This window comes from Fukomys damarensis, unplaced genomic scaffold, assembly GCF_012274545.1.
Source record: "Fukomys damarensis isolate Sample0158 unplaced genomic scaffold, DMR_v1.0_HiC HiC_scaffold_24, whole genome shotgun sequence".
NCBI classification, from domain to species: Eukaryota; Metazoa; Chordata; class Mammalia; order Rodentia; family Bathyergidae; genus Fukomys; species Fukomys damarensis.
In genome coordinates this window covers 1,355,510-1,371,458 of record NW_022900936.1, presented here as the reverse complement: position 1 = coordinate 1,371,458, position 15,949 = coordinate 1,355,510, and the positions used below count along the sequence as shown (strand labels likewise).

General features: G+C 57.1%; 1 protein-coding gene across 2 annotated transcripts in view; it reads left to right on the top strand.

The window, feature by feature from the left end:
* The first annotated feature begins 40 nt into the window (after positions 1–40).
* Adarb1 (adenosine deaminase RNA specific B1) overlaps positions 41–15,949 on the top strand; it is an 88,257-nt gene continuing 72,348 nt past the window's right edge. Inside the window, exon 1 of one of the 2 annotated variants that reach the window (XM_033768072.1) lies at positions 41–59. The gene's annotated coding sequence lies outside the window, so the exon portion shown is untranslated. Of the gene's footprint in view, positions 60–216; positions 258–15,949 lie in introns of those variants that run through there. The other variant, XM_010636428.2, reaches the window with a different exon arrangement.

Genomic DNA, 15,949 nt, shown 5'->3' with positions numbered 1-15,949 from the left:
GACGCGTCAGATGGGCCGGGGATGCGGCGATGCGGCCCGTGCCTGGCGGGCAGCCTGATGTGAGTCCCGGCTGGGTTTGGGGTCGGGTGGAGGTGGTGTCTTTACCAGCGGGTCTTGGTGGCCTCCTCCCATGCAGGCCACCACTATGTGCATTCTGAAGTGCGACGAGAAAGTGGTCCTGATGCTAAACTTGTTTCTGTCCTCTTAGCGCCCTAACCAGACGATGGAACGGCCGGCAGCTTTATGAAAATTGAGATGTGCGTGTAACCCTTCCTGTCCCCCTCTGGCTTCGCCTCACATGCTGCATCTCCACACTCCCGCTGTCTAGGGGCACTTCTGAGCTTGGTGCCAGCTGTCTCTGCATCCCCGCTTTTCTTGGGGCTGGGATGGCTTTTCCCCTCCTGCTTGCTGCGGTTCCCTGAAGGGACAGTGAGCCCGGAGAAGAAGAGGTCTCCTGGTGCAGCTCCTCCCGGCCTGGGAGAAGGAAGCGTGCTGGGTGCAGGGCTCCTGGAGGACAGGCAGGATCCATGCATGGATGCAGCAGGCTTGATAAATATTGGATGAGACACGCGAGCCAGTGGGCACTGTGGTCGTGGTGCTTTCAAAGGACTGCATTGTCCGGGAGCCCTGTCTGTTAGTTGTCAGGGTTCCTGGGAACGGGGGTGCATTGGGCTGTGTCGCTGTCAAGTTTGAGGCTTGACTAGAAGGAAAAGGAGGCTCTTCTGCAGGGGCAGTGGTGGGCAGAAAGGGGCGTCCCTGAGAGTTGATGACACGCGTGCTCCTGCTGTGTGCGGGAGGCCCAGGTGGGGATCAGCTGCCAGCAGTGGCAGGTCCTCGCAGCACATCTGGCTTCACACCATTCACTTTTCATGCACTTCATGTTGCAGAGCACTTGGGCTGTGCTGAGATTTTTGGAAGAGGAAAATGTTTTAAACTTACCCGTGGCGGTGGCTAGGTGGAAACTGACCTGATTTGTCTGATGGTTACTGGTCTTCTGCTTGTCATGTGCCAGGCCCTATGACCCAGTACTGACTGTGGTAGACAGGATTCAGAATGCTACCGGTAGCTTGTTTTATTTGTCACTTTACAACATTGAGTTTTTAAAAGAAAAGTTCCAACTTTAGTTATAAAATTATAAAAGTTTTGCATATAGACTGAAAAAAATGAGCAGGCACATAGTACATCCAAAAAGGACACGGGTATGGGCAACCTCATTCCCCCTGGTTCCCCACTCCCAGGGCCCTGGCCCCTCCAGCCACTGCATGCCGTCCATCCTGCAGTAGGGCATGCGCCTCAGGCGTCCACAGTTGCAGACATGCTCTGACGTGGCTGTCCATGTCCTCTTTAACAGTGCTGTGCAGCATGTTCTCATGCATGGGTGCAAGGAAGACCTTGTCATACTTTCTTATTATTGAAATCCCTTAACTGTCAGTCTTAGTTAAGAACTGGATTTCATCCCCTGAGCTCTGTGATTAGCCATCAGTACACAGAACTGAGTATGTTATTTAAATAGGTAGGAGATAGTTAGAAAGCACCTGCACACTGGTGGTTTATCAGCAAGGTTGTACATTTACCACCCTGCCAGAAATTAAAGGAAAGTTGTCAAGCTTGCAGTGAAACCAAAGAGTTTAGAGAGGTCCAGTTTTATCAGAAAACTAGATGGTTTCTGTGCCAGCTTTCTAAATGTGAGTGTTCGGGGCCATCATTTGGTGAAGTGCTACAAGAAAACCCTTTATTTGAGAAGTTCATAATGGGTGAAGTAGGAAAAGAAAACTGTAAGCATTTCCCTTAATGCTGCATGTTGGCACTGTTATGCTTTCTCCCTTACATGTGAGTGACTTGTCTGTCCTGAGTTGTAGGATTTGTAACTTTTTCTTTCTTTTTTTTTTTTTTTGGTACCAGGGCTCAAACTCAGGCCCTTGCACTTTCAAGGCAGGTGCCAGAACCACTGAGCTAAATCCCCAGCCAACTTTTTCCTTATGTATTAGTATTCTTGAATAGATAGAATTTATTTTAGATTATTTTGACAAGAAGTGTTTCACCTGTGCAATATTTCCTCTCAGCAGGATTTGAGTTATTTTTTGCCTAGTTAAACATCATAGGATAATTACTGTGGAACTTTAGACCATGATGCTGCAGCTTCTGGGTGGTGTGGGCAGGGAGGATGCGGGAGCCAGCCCGGCTGCTGCCGCCACTGGGTGCAGTTTTGCCCCATAGCTGACTGCTGCTGGACCAGGGCCATTGATGTCCAGTTAGGACCGCTGGTTGCTCTTTATGACTTGGTGAGTGCTGCCTGCTGCTCTTCCTCATCTTTGTGCTTGTAAGACATTCCAGGCAGATGCTGATGACTTTGGTTTCGTGTGATGGTCTTAAGCTGAGAGGAAGGGAAGGTGCAGGGGGCCGGAGGTGCACACACAGTGGAGTAGAAGCTGCCTGCTCCAGGCCAGTGGGGTCGGAGCCTGGTTTTGCTTCCCTTCTGTGTTCCCGGAAGCCAGGTGCTGTTCTAGGTGCTGAGCCCTGGGTTGAGCCCCGTGGGGTGGGCAGTTCCTGCCTGCGGTGTTCACCCCATAGGGCTGAGGCCAGCGAAGCCAGTGGAGGAGCCGTCCTGGTGGAGGAGGCCTGGAGACTGACCATGCTGTCCGCCAGGGAGGCCTGCGGCCAGGGCACTGGGAGGTAGGGCTGCATCTCTAGGAGCACTTGGGCTGTGTGAGGCGTTTAGATTTAGTCCCGGGGTGACCGCCAGCCCTAGGAGCTGATTGCCCGCTTTTCCCCACCTGCTTCCTTTTGGAGAGTTTGAACACAGGAAGGGTGTGATCGCTGTATCTTTGGAAAGCGTCTCTCAGCCAGGAGCCTGTGAGGTGCCTGGTGTTGGAAACGCTTGATTTACTTCTCCGGACAGCCCAGAAGGGAGCGCTGCTGCCATTAGAGCCAAGGTATGCCAGGGCCACCTCACACAGAGATGCAGCCACTTACCCAAGGTCACACAGTGACCGGTGCAGGGGTTGTGCCCTTCCCTCCTCCCTGCAGTGATCTCGTCCACCCCACTCTGTGGCACGAGGCCCAGCAGATCAGCAAGGGGCCCCGAAATCAGGTGACCATGCTGGGTGACCACATAGGGCCCCTCCGGGCAGAGGTGTGGATCAGGTTCCTTGCCATGTTCCAGCGCGTGCACGACGCCAGCCTTTGTAGGCTGCGCAGGTTTTTTTGTCTACTGACAAAGGGAAAACGTTGCCAGTGAGAGGGTGACACCACGCTTCTGCGTCACTTACGGCGGCGTTCGTTGTCCTCGTGAAAGGAGTACAGACTTTCACGATTGCATCACTCTTGCCTTTTCGTAAGACAGGAGGATTGAGATCGGAGAGTCACTGTGACTGTCCTGCCCCTTTGGAATCTGGTTCTTCCGAGTCAGCTCTCACCTGGGGTCCATGCTGAGCTGGGCAGGGGACTGGGTGCCTGGATGGTGGCCTCAGAGGTGCTCCCCGCCCACTGGGTGTGTGGTCTGGGCCACCGTGTGGCGCCCGTGTGCCTGTGTCTCCGTCAGCGCAGTCGATAAGCTGAGCTAAGGCAAGTGCCTGAAATAGTACCTGAGCACCGTGGTTTAGGAAGTTTGCTGTGCTTACTGTTTTTGTGATTAGTCATCTCAGTGGAGAGGTTTGTATATTCGTGGAGATGCAAGGTAGGGTTCAGGAAGACGCTGGGCCGATACATAAATCTGGAGTCTGGTGTCCGGCTGCTGTCTGGCTGGGCAGAGCACAGATGGAAGGACTGGAGGAGAATAGGAGTACCTTGGCAAGGGGTGCGCTGTTGACAAGGTCAGCCAGAGGAGGAGGAGGGTGGGAGGGCTGGCGGGAGAGTCTCCCCTTGGGGCTGGGCTGGGGAGAGGCGGTGGGGCCTGGGGCCGGCAGAGTGCAGGAGCCGAGCAGGACTCCGGGAGAGCTGTGGGAGGGATTTGCCCAGGGAAGCTGGGCTTGTGCAGCGCGTTCCTGAGCCCGAGTGACCAGAATGACTGCTGGGAAGGCCGAGGACAGGAGGGAAGGAGCCCTGGAGCTGAGGTGTTCAGCTGAGGGCCTGAGTTCTGAAGACGTCATTTAAAGGGGGACAGAGAACTGGCTCAGCTCAGCCCGGGAGGCCGGGAAGCTGTGCCTGGGGTTAAGATGCAGTGTCTCACTGGCTGAAACACTCGGAGTGCTTCTTGTTAACTTCTCTCATTTCCAGAGGCTTCCTGAGTGTAAGGAGAGATTGGCACCCTCATCCATCCAGCCCATCTCTACTTAGCGGGCTGGAGACGGGTGTGGTACAGGCTCAGGGCAAGAGGCCAGTTTGCTGTCAGGGTGCCCTCACCCTAACTGGCAAGAGGCAGGCGTGGCGGCCTTGGCCTGCAGGTCTTTCAGTTCCTGCTCCCACAGCCTTCAGACAGCTGCATCTCCTACCCGTGTGAGTCTGGGTTTGGGTGGTTTGTGGCTGTTAGATGCTTTGCATCTGGAGTTTTGAGGTGCCCAGCTCTTCCCTGCCCTCTGCCCAGGAACTGTGGGGAGCCTGCTCTGAGTCTGCCCTGTGGGAGAACCCAGGACAGGGACGTGCGGCCTCTGGGGGCCAGCACTCCCTGGGGGAGATGGAGCAGATCCCACAGCCCGACCCAGCATCATCACTGAGGGGATGCAGCTGGGGGTGGCCCTGGGTGAGGTGTCTGCAGCCCGTCTGCAGCCTGCGGGAACCTGGTTGAGGTCATAGGGGCACATGGGGTAGCGGTGCAGGCGCTCTATGCGGGGATGGAGGAGGGCAGGTGGGAATGGCTCTGATGGCCTTTGTGTACTGCAGGGCCAGTAGCGAGAATGGGGAGTGTGCGGTGGGCTGGTTTTGGTGGCGGGAGATTGGGGAAGTGAGAGACTGCGGAGGAAGCACCGGCTCCTATTCACGCTCAGCTCCACCACTTCTGTGGCCCCAGAGGTGGTGGATTAGTCCCTGCCAGCAGCAGCTCTAGAGTGTGCACTGGCTTGACGTCCCCTGAGCCCGCTCCGTTCTGACGTCGTGGTCCCACAGGCTGAGGCTCTGTCCCCGAGACATCTCCACTTCAGGCCCAGTGGCACGTTCGGGGTGCCCTCTGCCCCTGCTCTAGAACCCAGGGAGACACTTCCTGTGTTCGCTGACTTACCACAGAGGATGCTTCAAGGTGCATGAGTGGCTGAGTGGAGGATGTGCGGGGTGTGGTGTGGAGGGCCTGAAACTCCGAGTGCTTGGTGTCCAGTGTCCCACCCGTCCCAGGGCTCTGGCACGGTTGTCCACAGACCTGGTGGGGAGCCTGCAGGGCCTACCTCTCAGAGCCTCTTGCTGCTGGGGTAGCTGTCACTTCTCCTGCCTGAAACAGAGTCTCACTTCTCTAAGACCTAGGGCAGAGGAGGATGGGGAGGCTAGGGACTCCACCACTGCCTTGGGCAAGAGAAGCTCCGTCCTTTGGCTGCTTCCTGCTTTAGGGAGGGATGACGGCACCCAGAGGTGGACAGAAACCTGCATGTGTGCAGGTGACCCTGCAGGGGCAGGAGTGCCATGACCCCTGCGTGCTGACAGCTGATGTGGAGGATGGGTCGGGGCGCAGTCTTCGGCGTGGACATCATCGTGCTAGGTCCTGCGCTGGGGTGCGACCTGCAGGATGACTGTGTGTACTCGGGGCCGTGGCAGTGTGTGGGCACGGCGGTCGTCTGCGGAAGCTCCCATGAGGCAGGATGGGCACTGCTGGGGCCCTTGACTTGGCTCGGGTCTAACAGTGTGGGCAGGAGGGCTCGAGGGCCCTTTGCAGGTAGAAGCTGACACTGAGGCTCAGTGACACCCCGAGAAAGCCGATGTTACGTGGCTCGCCGTCAGTGGCACTGCTGGGGGCCAGGCTCAGTTAGGCGAGTTTAATCTTGTTTGGTCCTCATGACGGTCCTAGGAGGCACCACTGTGGCCTCTGCTGTGGCCCTGTCACTGATGGGAAGCCTCTCCTGGGGCTGTGTCTCCTTCCATCCACACTAGGTCCTGCAGTCCGCTCAGGCCAGCCTTTAATGTGTCTATCGTGTCACTGTCCTGCCTCAGCCCGCCAGTCAGTGCCCGCCTCGGCCTCGCCCACCCTCTCCCCTGCCGCCCACACCCACCTTGGGCCTTGGCGCCCACTCCCCAGCTACGGGGTCAGCCCTCCTCTCACTGTCCACACCCTTGCCCACCTTGTGCCCACCGGTTCGCTGAGCTCTTCCTCCCTGCGCTCTGGAGGGCAGGGTTGCTCCGGATCCACGCTGGCGGAGAGGGCAGGGGCCGTAAATGCTCGCCGAGCAAGGGAGAACTGCTCGCTTCTGTAGGTGGAGCGTGTGGGACCTGCGTGCACACCAGCGTGTGCTGTTCTCCCCGCCACGCTGCCCCCCGCTTCCCACCGTTCATGGTGAATCAGTCATGTATTTGTGCCCCATATGTCTGTGTTATCTCCAGACTTCCTTGCTTTTCTTTGTAGAACAGAAACATTTACAAAACATTTTAAATTGTTATAAAACCACGAGATAGGTACAACATAGTAAATTAATCTGTTAAAACAGGGAGTTCCCATCCTGAGAAAAACTACTCTGTCCTGCAGCCATCATCAGGCCCCCTTGGGTGGAGTGTGGTTGACACACATTCCCCTCCCTGTGCGAGTGGAAGTCGGGAGGGGAGAGTTGCGGCTGCATGCTGACAAAGATGAGGGCGCTTGGAATAATTCTGGGAGGTTTCAGAAAAAAGCAGCCAAACAGAGTGAAAGAGATCCTTGATGCAACTGTGGAGGCTTCGAGGCGGAAACTCAGAGGCAGCGCAGCTCCTCAGTTATTTGGGAGGGGAGCAGGGGCGTGCTCCAAAGTCGGGGCACAGGGTGATGCCACTCTGTTCTGAGGGCACAGCTTCCTTGGGCGTGGAGAGGCGGTGAGGCTCGTGCCATCCGGGCAGGAGTGCGGTGGTTTGTTCTGAGTGCTGCCGGGCGGCCGCGGGTTGCAGCAGGTGCTGGCTGTGGAGCCCACCGGAGTTCCTGAGTGCAGCAGCGGCCACACCGCCGAGTCTGTGTCCTGCTGCCTCCCCAGCTCTGCGACTCTGCCGGGAGAGGTGGGAGGAGGAAAGGGGTCTTAGGGGTCATGCAGAGTTGGGGTGGAGTTAGGGATTCTGGTCCACAAGGAAATTCTGCCCTTTCTGCCCTTTTTGGTGCCAGAGGACTGGCCTGCCTGTCTGCTCTGTGGGTTGGACAGTTCCGGCAAGCTCAGAACGGATTCGTAACTGAAGGTGATCGCCGGACCCTCCTGGTTAGCATTACAAAGTTAGAGGCAGAGGATGTCAGCATGCCATTGCTTTTCTTGACTTTCATCAGTGATGGGACAGCCCACCTTCTTGGGGCGAGCTGGCTTTCCTAGAAGAGGTTTATCTGTGGGTGTCCGGGGCTTCCCACCTGGCTGCCCGGGGCGCTATGTCCCAGCCAGGAGCCACTGCTGCAGGGCGCTCGAGGCTGCTTGCCTGGACACCTTGCCTTTCAGAAGTAGATTCCAGCAGCGTAGGAGTCCTCAGCTCCATCCTTCCAAGGTTGTCCTGCGGGTATCAGGTTGGCACGGAGCCTGGCAGCGGGAGTGGAGGTGGAGGTCTCGCCTTTGCCCGTGGAGTCTCTGGGGAGTCTCCAGATAGGCAAAGGCTCCAGACATGCAGGGGCCCCCACCGTGACCCCGACCCTGCATAAAGGGTGCCAGAGACCTCGTAACCATCTGAAGCTGGTCAGGAGGCAGCGTGCTGGGCTGCTGTAGGTGGTGACTTCGCTGTTGGTGTCCTGCTGTTCAGGTGGAGTGAACTACGCACAGGCGCTGCATCTGTCGGTCTCAGTGGATGTCTCCCTGAAGTGGCACCAGAAGAGCTGTTTTCGGGACCTGATCATTGTCTTTGTGTTGGGATTGCAGTTTGCTTTGGTTAAGTATGGTGTTCTTTCTTGGAATACTTGAGGGGATTATCTTTTGTTTCATAATACTTTCAAAATTTATTTTCATTAGAAACCCGTCTAAGCTTTTCCAGAGCCCCACATAATTTCCTTTTGCTCACATTTCTAGTTCTAAGAAATTACGGTAGTGGCAAAGCACTTAGCCAGGCAGCATTCGCTGCACGTCCAAGCCTGTTTGGGGGCTGAGGTATGGGGTTCACAGACATGAACCCCAGTGCCTCAAAGCCGAGACCGCCAGGGCTCCCAGAGTGCAGCCCAGATTTTACTGCCGCTGAACCCCAGGAGGAAGATGCACTCGTGTGACTGTCACTGGTGTTGGATGTGCTCCCTGGAAGCCTCCGCCTGGAGTGTGCCCGTGGCCCCTCGGGCCCTCTGCCCCTCACCTGGGAGAGCAGACATCGACTTCCACTGTTGGGTTTTCCCCGCGCATTCCCTTGCTGTGTGTGTGTGATGCAGACGAATGAGTGACACATCTGCTCGTCAGGGAAGCATCTGTCCCTTAGCCTCATCCTGTGCCCAGTGGGCTGGAGGAGACGTGTGAGGTGAGCAGAGGGCAGGCTTTCCCTTTCCTCATCAGTGCCTTCAAGCCGCACTGAGTCCTGGGAAAGGCACAGGGATTCCCAGCCCCACTGGCTGTGCATGAGCAGGCCGGGCAGCGCTGCGCAGACAGAGGCCTCCGCCGCCTCCTGTGCCCATCCGAGAATCGATGCCGTGCCTTCTGGTCCCACTGATTGCTGAAGGGTGCCTGCAGATGACAGCAGGCCCAGGAGGTGTCTGCAGGGCCACTTCTCGGGGCTCAGAGAAGACAGAGCTGGACGTGCAGGGCGTATGGGGTCTCGGGAGGGGTCGCCACAAGGTCGCTGTCCTTCTGTGGTGTTCGGCTCAGTGACCGTCTCAGGGGTCTGACTTTGACCTGTTGCCACCGTCCATTTTCAGCACTTTCTGTCACCTGGATGCTCCCTATGCCCACGAGCAGTTGAGTCCCACCCTACTGGTGCAAGCAGTCTGCCCTCCCCCAGATGCCCTTTCCTGACCTGCTGTTTAAAGGGACATTGCCCCCGGCAGCCCTGGCGTCTGCTTCTTCCGTGCTGTGCTTCTGAGGTGCACCTGTGTTGCAGGTCGCAGTTACATGTCTCTTCTGTGTCTCAGGAGGACGGACGCAGCACATGTGCTGAGCCTGTGCCAGAAGTAGACCCGGGGCTTCATGTTCCCAAACAGTACAAAGTATCTTCGTGTGGATACGAGTATCAGTCACGATCCTTGTTGCTGGGACAAAATATCTGACCCATAATTTAAGGAAGGAGAGGTTTATTTGGACTCACGTTTTGGTCTGCAGCTGGCTGGCTGCAAGGCAGGATGGCGTGGAGGCAGACATGATGGAGGAGAAGATGCTCACAGCGTGGCGGACAGGGAGCAGAGAGGAGTGAGCAGCCAGGAGGGAGATGAACCCTGCAGGCCAGGCCTCACCTCCCAACAGCGGGTCACCATGAGCCCCATGACCTGCCCACCTCCCAGAGCCCTGTCTGTGAGCGCCTGTGGCCTTGGGGACATCTGGAAGCTGCCCTCTGTCTGGTACACGCTGTCGGCCTCTCCCAGAGCAGCTTCTTCACGGGATTTCGTCTTTTCCCCATTCATCTGGGGGAAACGGATGCAGTTTGGCTGGGTGCGCTGAGCCTGTGGGACCACCTATGTGCTGACCTCTTGGCCTTGCAGTTCTGCTCTCCCGGGATCTGCGCTGAAGTCACACCTCTGACGGGATAAGCGGACTTCATAGGTGGTGGGGTGTGGACCCTAAGCGAGAACTGTCTCTGTGGACTGGGAGGGCATGGGGTGGTCCTGGAGCACGCACAGTGTGTTGCCTTGTGTGAGGAGAGTCGGGTGGAGGAGCATGGTCACCACGGGGCATGGAGGCCAAGGTGGGGTGGCAGGGTGGGATGCTGGGCTTTGCCAAGGCCACCATCAGTACTGCCTGCCTTCTGGGCCCCACAACACTTCCCAGACCCGAGGAAACACCGACTTCAGTTGAGACGCGAGGTGGAACAAACAGAAATGTACATTGCTCTGTAGAGCAGAAGCATAGCAGCCACCAGAGTGGCCAGGATGAACACTCAGCTCCCCTGGGAAGGCAGAGCAGGCCTGGCTGCTGTGGGTGCATTTCAGGGGCTGAGCTCAGCCTGGGAAGCGGCACTGAGCATCTGTAGTCACACACAGCATAGGCCCGCAGGGCAGCAAGAGCCAGGCCTTGCCAGTCAGAGAGGAAGTTGCCCTGGACAGGCAGGTGGCTTGCTTGCGGGAGGTGTTGGGGGCATCGCGTGACTGTGCTTGTGCCGACACAAGGGAGCACAGACCCGCGTGGGTGCACATAGGTGTCACCTTTGTCCTGGGGGAGGCCCAGGAGCAGTGGCCTGGCGGTAGCAGTGAGACAAGCAGGCTGCTTGGGAAGGGAACACTGGACACCCTTGGGTGCTGGGCGGAAGGACAAGCACAGGAAGGGTGGGTGTGTGGCGGGATCTCCCTGTGGCCGCACCAGGGAAGCAGAGGGCAGCAAGAGTTGTGATCTGCACAGTGAGGCAGCAGCGCTGGTCCCTCCTGCTGGTACAAGGAGACAGTCAAACAGCAAGCAGACCAACAGGGAGCAGGGACCTGCTTTCTGGTGGAGGGACGAGCACATGAGGCTTGCTGCCGGCAGGCCCCTCAGTCTGTGTCAGGTCCCCCCAGGAGATGCTAAGGTTATGGTGTGAGGTGGAGGAGAAACGGGATATTCTCTTCATTGCAGAGTATCTCCTCCCCAAGTCGTTTATTTATTAAGAAGGGAAAAGCAGTAACTTTAGAGTGGAGGACACGGGTGGTGAGGCTGACCCATCGCCGGGTGTGTGGTGTGTTCCCATGGCACCATCTCACTGGGAGACAGGCCGCTGGGCTCCACTTGAAGGGACCCTGGGACGGGGTGAGTGGCAGCTCCTGGGACTCCATGGAAGGCATGGCGGGTGGCATCCCTGGAGCCAAAGGGTGTGCAGGAGCCTCCCTGCTCTTTCCAGCTTCCCACAAGTCTGAAGCCAGAGCAGAAAGTGAGGAAAGCGCAGCACGGAGCACAAAGAGACACTCAGAGTGGAGGTGGCCAGTGGGCAGGGGAGTGGCCCCAGTGTCCACTTGCCGGACGGAGGGTTCAGGTCGCTGTTGGTGGAGCCCTCCCTGAGCTCCCTGGAGACCCTCCTGTCTCTGGTCTGCACAGCATACTTCCCTCGGTTGGGGCTGGGTACACAGGTCCCAGAGCACCAGGGTGCCATCCTGCATGTGGCCTCCATGTGGCATGGGTATGTCCTGGCTGGTTTCCAAGCTCAGTCCCTTGGTCTTTGGGTTTAGTTTCTTTTTTGTTTCTCTCTCTCTCTCTCTCTCTCTCTCTCTCTCTCTCTGTTTGCAAAGAGAAGTTTAAAATTCTTATGTAGCCAGTGGCTCAGTCTTTTCCTTTGTGTCTTGGGTTTTGAGTCCCAGCTGGGAACACCCCTCTGCCTCGTCTCCTGTTTCTGGTGGAGTCGGAGTTGACTGATTGATCTGTAGGAATCGGTCCAGTGCGGTCTGAGGTGGGTGCTGCCTCCGCACACTCACAGCTGTCTGCGTCTGCTGCCAGCACCGCCCTTTCCAGGGTCTGCTGGTCTCCGTGCGGCTCCTGTCCACAGCTCATCCTGTCCCCGGGGCCCTGGGGGGGGTCCCACTTCGAGCACAGTGCCTCTCTGTCTAACCTGGCTGCTCCCCCTCTCCTGCACCCTGGGAACACCAGGTTGGGACAGTGCAGTGGACAGTGGTGTCCCTCTCCTCCGAGCTCCACTCCATGCCCTCCCACCCGCTCTGCGCTGTGGCATTGCTGGACTTGTCCCGCACTTGCTGCTTATCTGGTGTGGCGAATGGCCTTCTCTTCCTGGCTTGCTGTGGACTTTTAAAAAATTGCCTTTGGAGTGAGCAGCGTAGAATTTCCTGCATCTCCTGGGGTAACCATGGTCCCCACTCGCGTGTGTTAACGCAAGGAATTTCAGGATGGGTTTCTTGCTGTTGAATGCTCTTGCATTCTGAGGAAAACCATGTTTTAACCACGCAACCTATACTTGCTGCTTATTTTAATATCTTTTCAAAATAAGCCTGCCTTGCTCCCAGCCCCCGGCGACAATGTCCTTTTTTGAGATATGGTTTGTGAGACAGGCTTTTTTTGGGGGGTACTAGGGATCAAACGCAGGTCCTTGTGCTTGTGAGGCAGGCAGCAGCACCACTGAGCTAAATCGCTGGCCCTTGAGATATGGTTTGTGGATTGCAAGATAGACACAGTGGTGTAAACTTTGACAGCTGGCTTTTGGGGGTGGTGAGAAAAGCCCTCTCTTGCAGCACTGCCAATTCCTGTGGTACAGATATTCTTATGTTCTCTTTGGAGCCCCAGGGTGCGATCAGCTCGCTGACAGGACCCCGCAAAGTGTGGTTTTTCTGAGGGAACAGGTAGGGCAGTGCCCGTCTGATGTTGTGCCATCTGCCTTTGTGTGACTCTTCCCAGGGTTCTCACGTTTGGCTTGAACACCACACGCGTTTTCCCAGCTCGTTCTCTCTGCTCTGCTCGTGGTCCTGAGAGCTGCCATGCCCTCCTGGTGTGGGTGTGGGGAAGCTTGGCATTCTGCAGGGTTTTGCTGGGAGAGGGAGCGTGGCTGGGGCACTGGAGCGCCGTGCAGGGTCAAGGTGAGGCTCCGGTCCAGTCAGTGTACGTCACGATCCACGCGGCTTGTTCTTGGCGTGAACTAGACCGCCTGTCACCCATCGCTTTGTAGGCCGCGGTCAGCGTTTGCTGTGCACCTGCATTCGGATGCCCGAGGCGAGGACTAGAGCGGCGCCCAGCCCTTCTGATGTGCCTGTGTCACAGCCCTGTGACACCTGTAGCTGTCCTTGCCACCTTCGTGATGGACACAGGCACTCGTTTCTGTCCCGGTGTCGTGTGAGATCCGTCCCAGATCTCCCGGCTGCCCCGCTGCTCCAGCGCTGTTTCTGGCTTTGGTCCTGGTGGGTGTGTGGCCCCTTACTTTCTTACCCAGACTCTTCTGCTGGGAGGTGGAGTGGAGTCTGGTGACCTTCACTATGGGAAAGGTCAGCGTTTCGAGGCTGTGGCATTACAGGAGCTGGAGAAGTTTGGGGAAATGGCACTTTCTGTGGTCACAGTTGCCCGAGAAGCCATGGGCCTGGCCTCCGGGGCGGGGGAGCAGTAGGCTCCCCAGCTTCCTTGGTGCCCTTGTCCTGTGGGTGGTGGCCCCAAGGGGCCTGGATGCTGGCCTCCTGTGGGTGCCATGGCACCGGTGGGGTGCGGCTGGGGCCTGGACGCAGGCCATCCAGCCCAAGGCCCATCTGCTCCTCGGTCCCCATACTGCTTTGGGTTGCTGCTGTTTTAAGCCTTTGCAAAATTAAATTGTCTCTAATTTAAACATCGTGCTTTATTTTAATAAGAGAAAATGACTCCGCTTTATTTACTCAGAGCAGCTCATGAGACCCTAGAGATCAGTTCTGTCTCCCTGAGTTTCCAGGAGGAGGGTGTGGAGCACGGCCTGGGGTCACTGCGTCTGAGGGGACCCTGTGCTGAAACCCACAGCTTCGTGTTCTGTGGCCTCCCTGGCCCTCATGTCAGTGCCCTCCAGCTGGGCAGGTGTTGACCCTCGCTCCCCTCCACACAGCCACCACTGGTGGGTCAGGATCTAAAGGAACATGGGAACAAGCGTTTCCTCTTTTTTGTGTGGCTCTGCCTGGGACTTCAGTCTTCCCAAATAACACTTGGGTGGAGTGTGTCTTCATATGAGTGCCGGATTCTCCTAGGTTATCCATGGATCCTGGAATTCCCAAGCCTTCCTTCATTTCGTTCCCCTGAGGCACTGTGCCTGTTGGAGGTACAGACGGCTGCCCCTGTCTGGAAGATGTGGCTGCCTGATGACCGTACCCACAGTGGACGCAGGACCACAGCCTCACACACACTGAAGCAGAGCGGTCAGGGAACACCCTGAAACCCCACCACCGAGGCACGCAGAGTCGGCAAGGCTGTCAGAGCGTGAATCCGGCCCTTTGCCTGAAAGACAACGCCAAAGATTGTTTCGGTGATACCCACGGAGTAAGTCACTCGGCCTCACAGGTTAGGACAGAGCACGGGTAGGACCTGGACAAGAAATGAGCATCACTGACCTGAGTCCTGCCTCTGCCGGGGGAAGCTCTGTGAGCTGCTCCGAGACCCCCCACCCCAGCTTACACAATAGGAACAATGCAAGCCAGGAAGTCAGGGCTCTAAAATAAGCTCTCCAGTGTGGCTCTGAGGAAGGAAGCAGCCCGGCCACCTCAGCCCTCCACACTGGCCCTCACCCCAAAACATCCCTGGTCCTTGGCTGGAGCCTGGGTCCCTCCAGGGCGCTGTGCTTCTGTCTGCTTTCCTCAGCTTCCGGGGTGCCCAGGTCCTCCAGACCCCAGTGACCCGAGGGCTGGGCCTCCTGAGCTTCCCTGCAGGCCCCAGGCTTTCGCCTTTTCCCTGCCTTCCAGCCCCGCCCCTGTGGCTGCTGCCGTCAGTCCCCAGGGGCCCGTCCTCTTAGCTTGTGACTCACCTCCTGCTGGGTGAGCCTGCCCTGGATCGTGGCTTTTCTAATTCATAGTGCTTTAAAAGGTAGTTTTTGTTATTCTCATGTTTTCTTTCATAAATGGTTTTCTGGTTATTTTGTGTTGAAAATGAGGTTCTTTTGAGAAATAAAATATGTCAAATTATATGTTCAGAAATATGCAAAAACCAGGTTTTGCAGCCCAGTGTAGTGGGTTTACAGCAGCATTTTCCCATGTCTGCGCCTGGCTGAGGACCCGACCTCCTGGGTCCAGCTGGGCGCCTGGCAACATCTGTCACAGACCCTCATGTGCTTCCTGAGCGTCCTGTGCTCATTCTGGACCCAGAGTGGAGTGCTGCCTCGTGGCATGCGTGCAGCTGTGTTAGTGTGTGTGCACCTTGCCCTGGGCCGTGCCGCACCTTCCTGTACCCCCGCAGCAGCTCTGGTGGCTCTGAGTTCACAGGGCCTTTCCCTCCTCCTGTCTTCGTGCCCTAGCGTGGGTAGGGTGGGCGTGTCTGGTAACATAGTCACACAAACGGGCCCTGCCCTGTACTGTATCTGTGCACCTCTGTGGTGTCCTCCTCCTCGGCCCCTCTGCTCAGGTCTTGGCCTCCCGTCCTCTGAAGGGCTCTTCATCCCCCATCAAGGTCAGTGGCCAGCGTCCTGCCTCTGTCCTGCTCGGCATCTCGGCAAACTGGTGGCCTCTGCCCACCCCCCGAGGGAGGACGATCCTCAGGACGTGGTCCTGATCCAGTGTGCCCTTCACCAGTGTGTGTCAGGATCTCCTTGCAAGCAGAGTGGGGGAATGCACGGAACCCACGTCTGTCCCTGAGTGTTGGGTGTGTGCCCACTGTTCTCACAGACCACCGGACGGGACACTGCCACCTGCAGGGCCTCGGAAGGCAGAGAAAGTTGTGGACGGGTTGTGGCTAGACGTGGCTGACACTAAAGGGCTCGTCTTGTTTGTTAGCATTATCTCCTTTCGATTTCATCTCTGCTTGTTCTCAGCACGGGACTTAGGATCATTTTTAATTTATTGGCTGTAATTATGTAAGCAGCTTAGGCATCTTCTAGGACCCTCCCAGCAGGCACCCAGCAGGAGAAGGGTTTTTCTGGGGTGCTACGATCAGAAGGATGGGTTCGTGGCAGGCAGCACAGCCCCGTGTCTCCCACCAGTGTCCCTGTCGCAGTTGCCTGCGTGCTCCACGTCGGAGCCTGTAACAAGGTTCGAGCTCCTGGAGATGGCTGATTCCAGACCTGGCAGGACCGTGCACTGTGAGCCTGGAGAGCCTGCAGGTGCAGGGCAGCGAGGATGGCTCGGTGACCAGACAGCCATGCACATCACGACCAGCGCAGTGACCTGGGGATGACTGCGCATGGGCAGTGG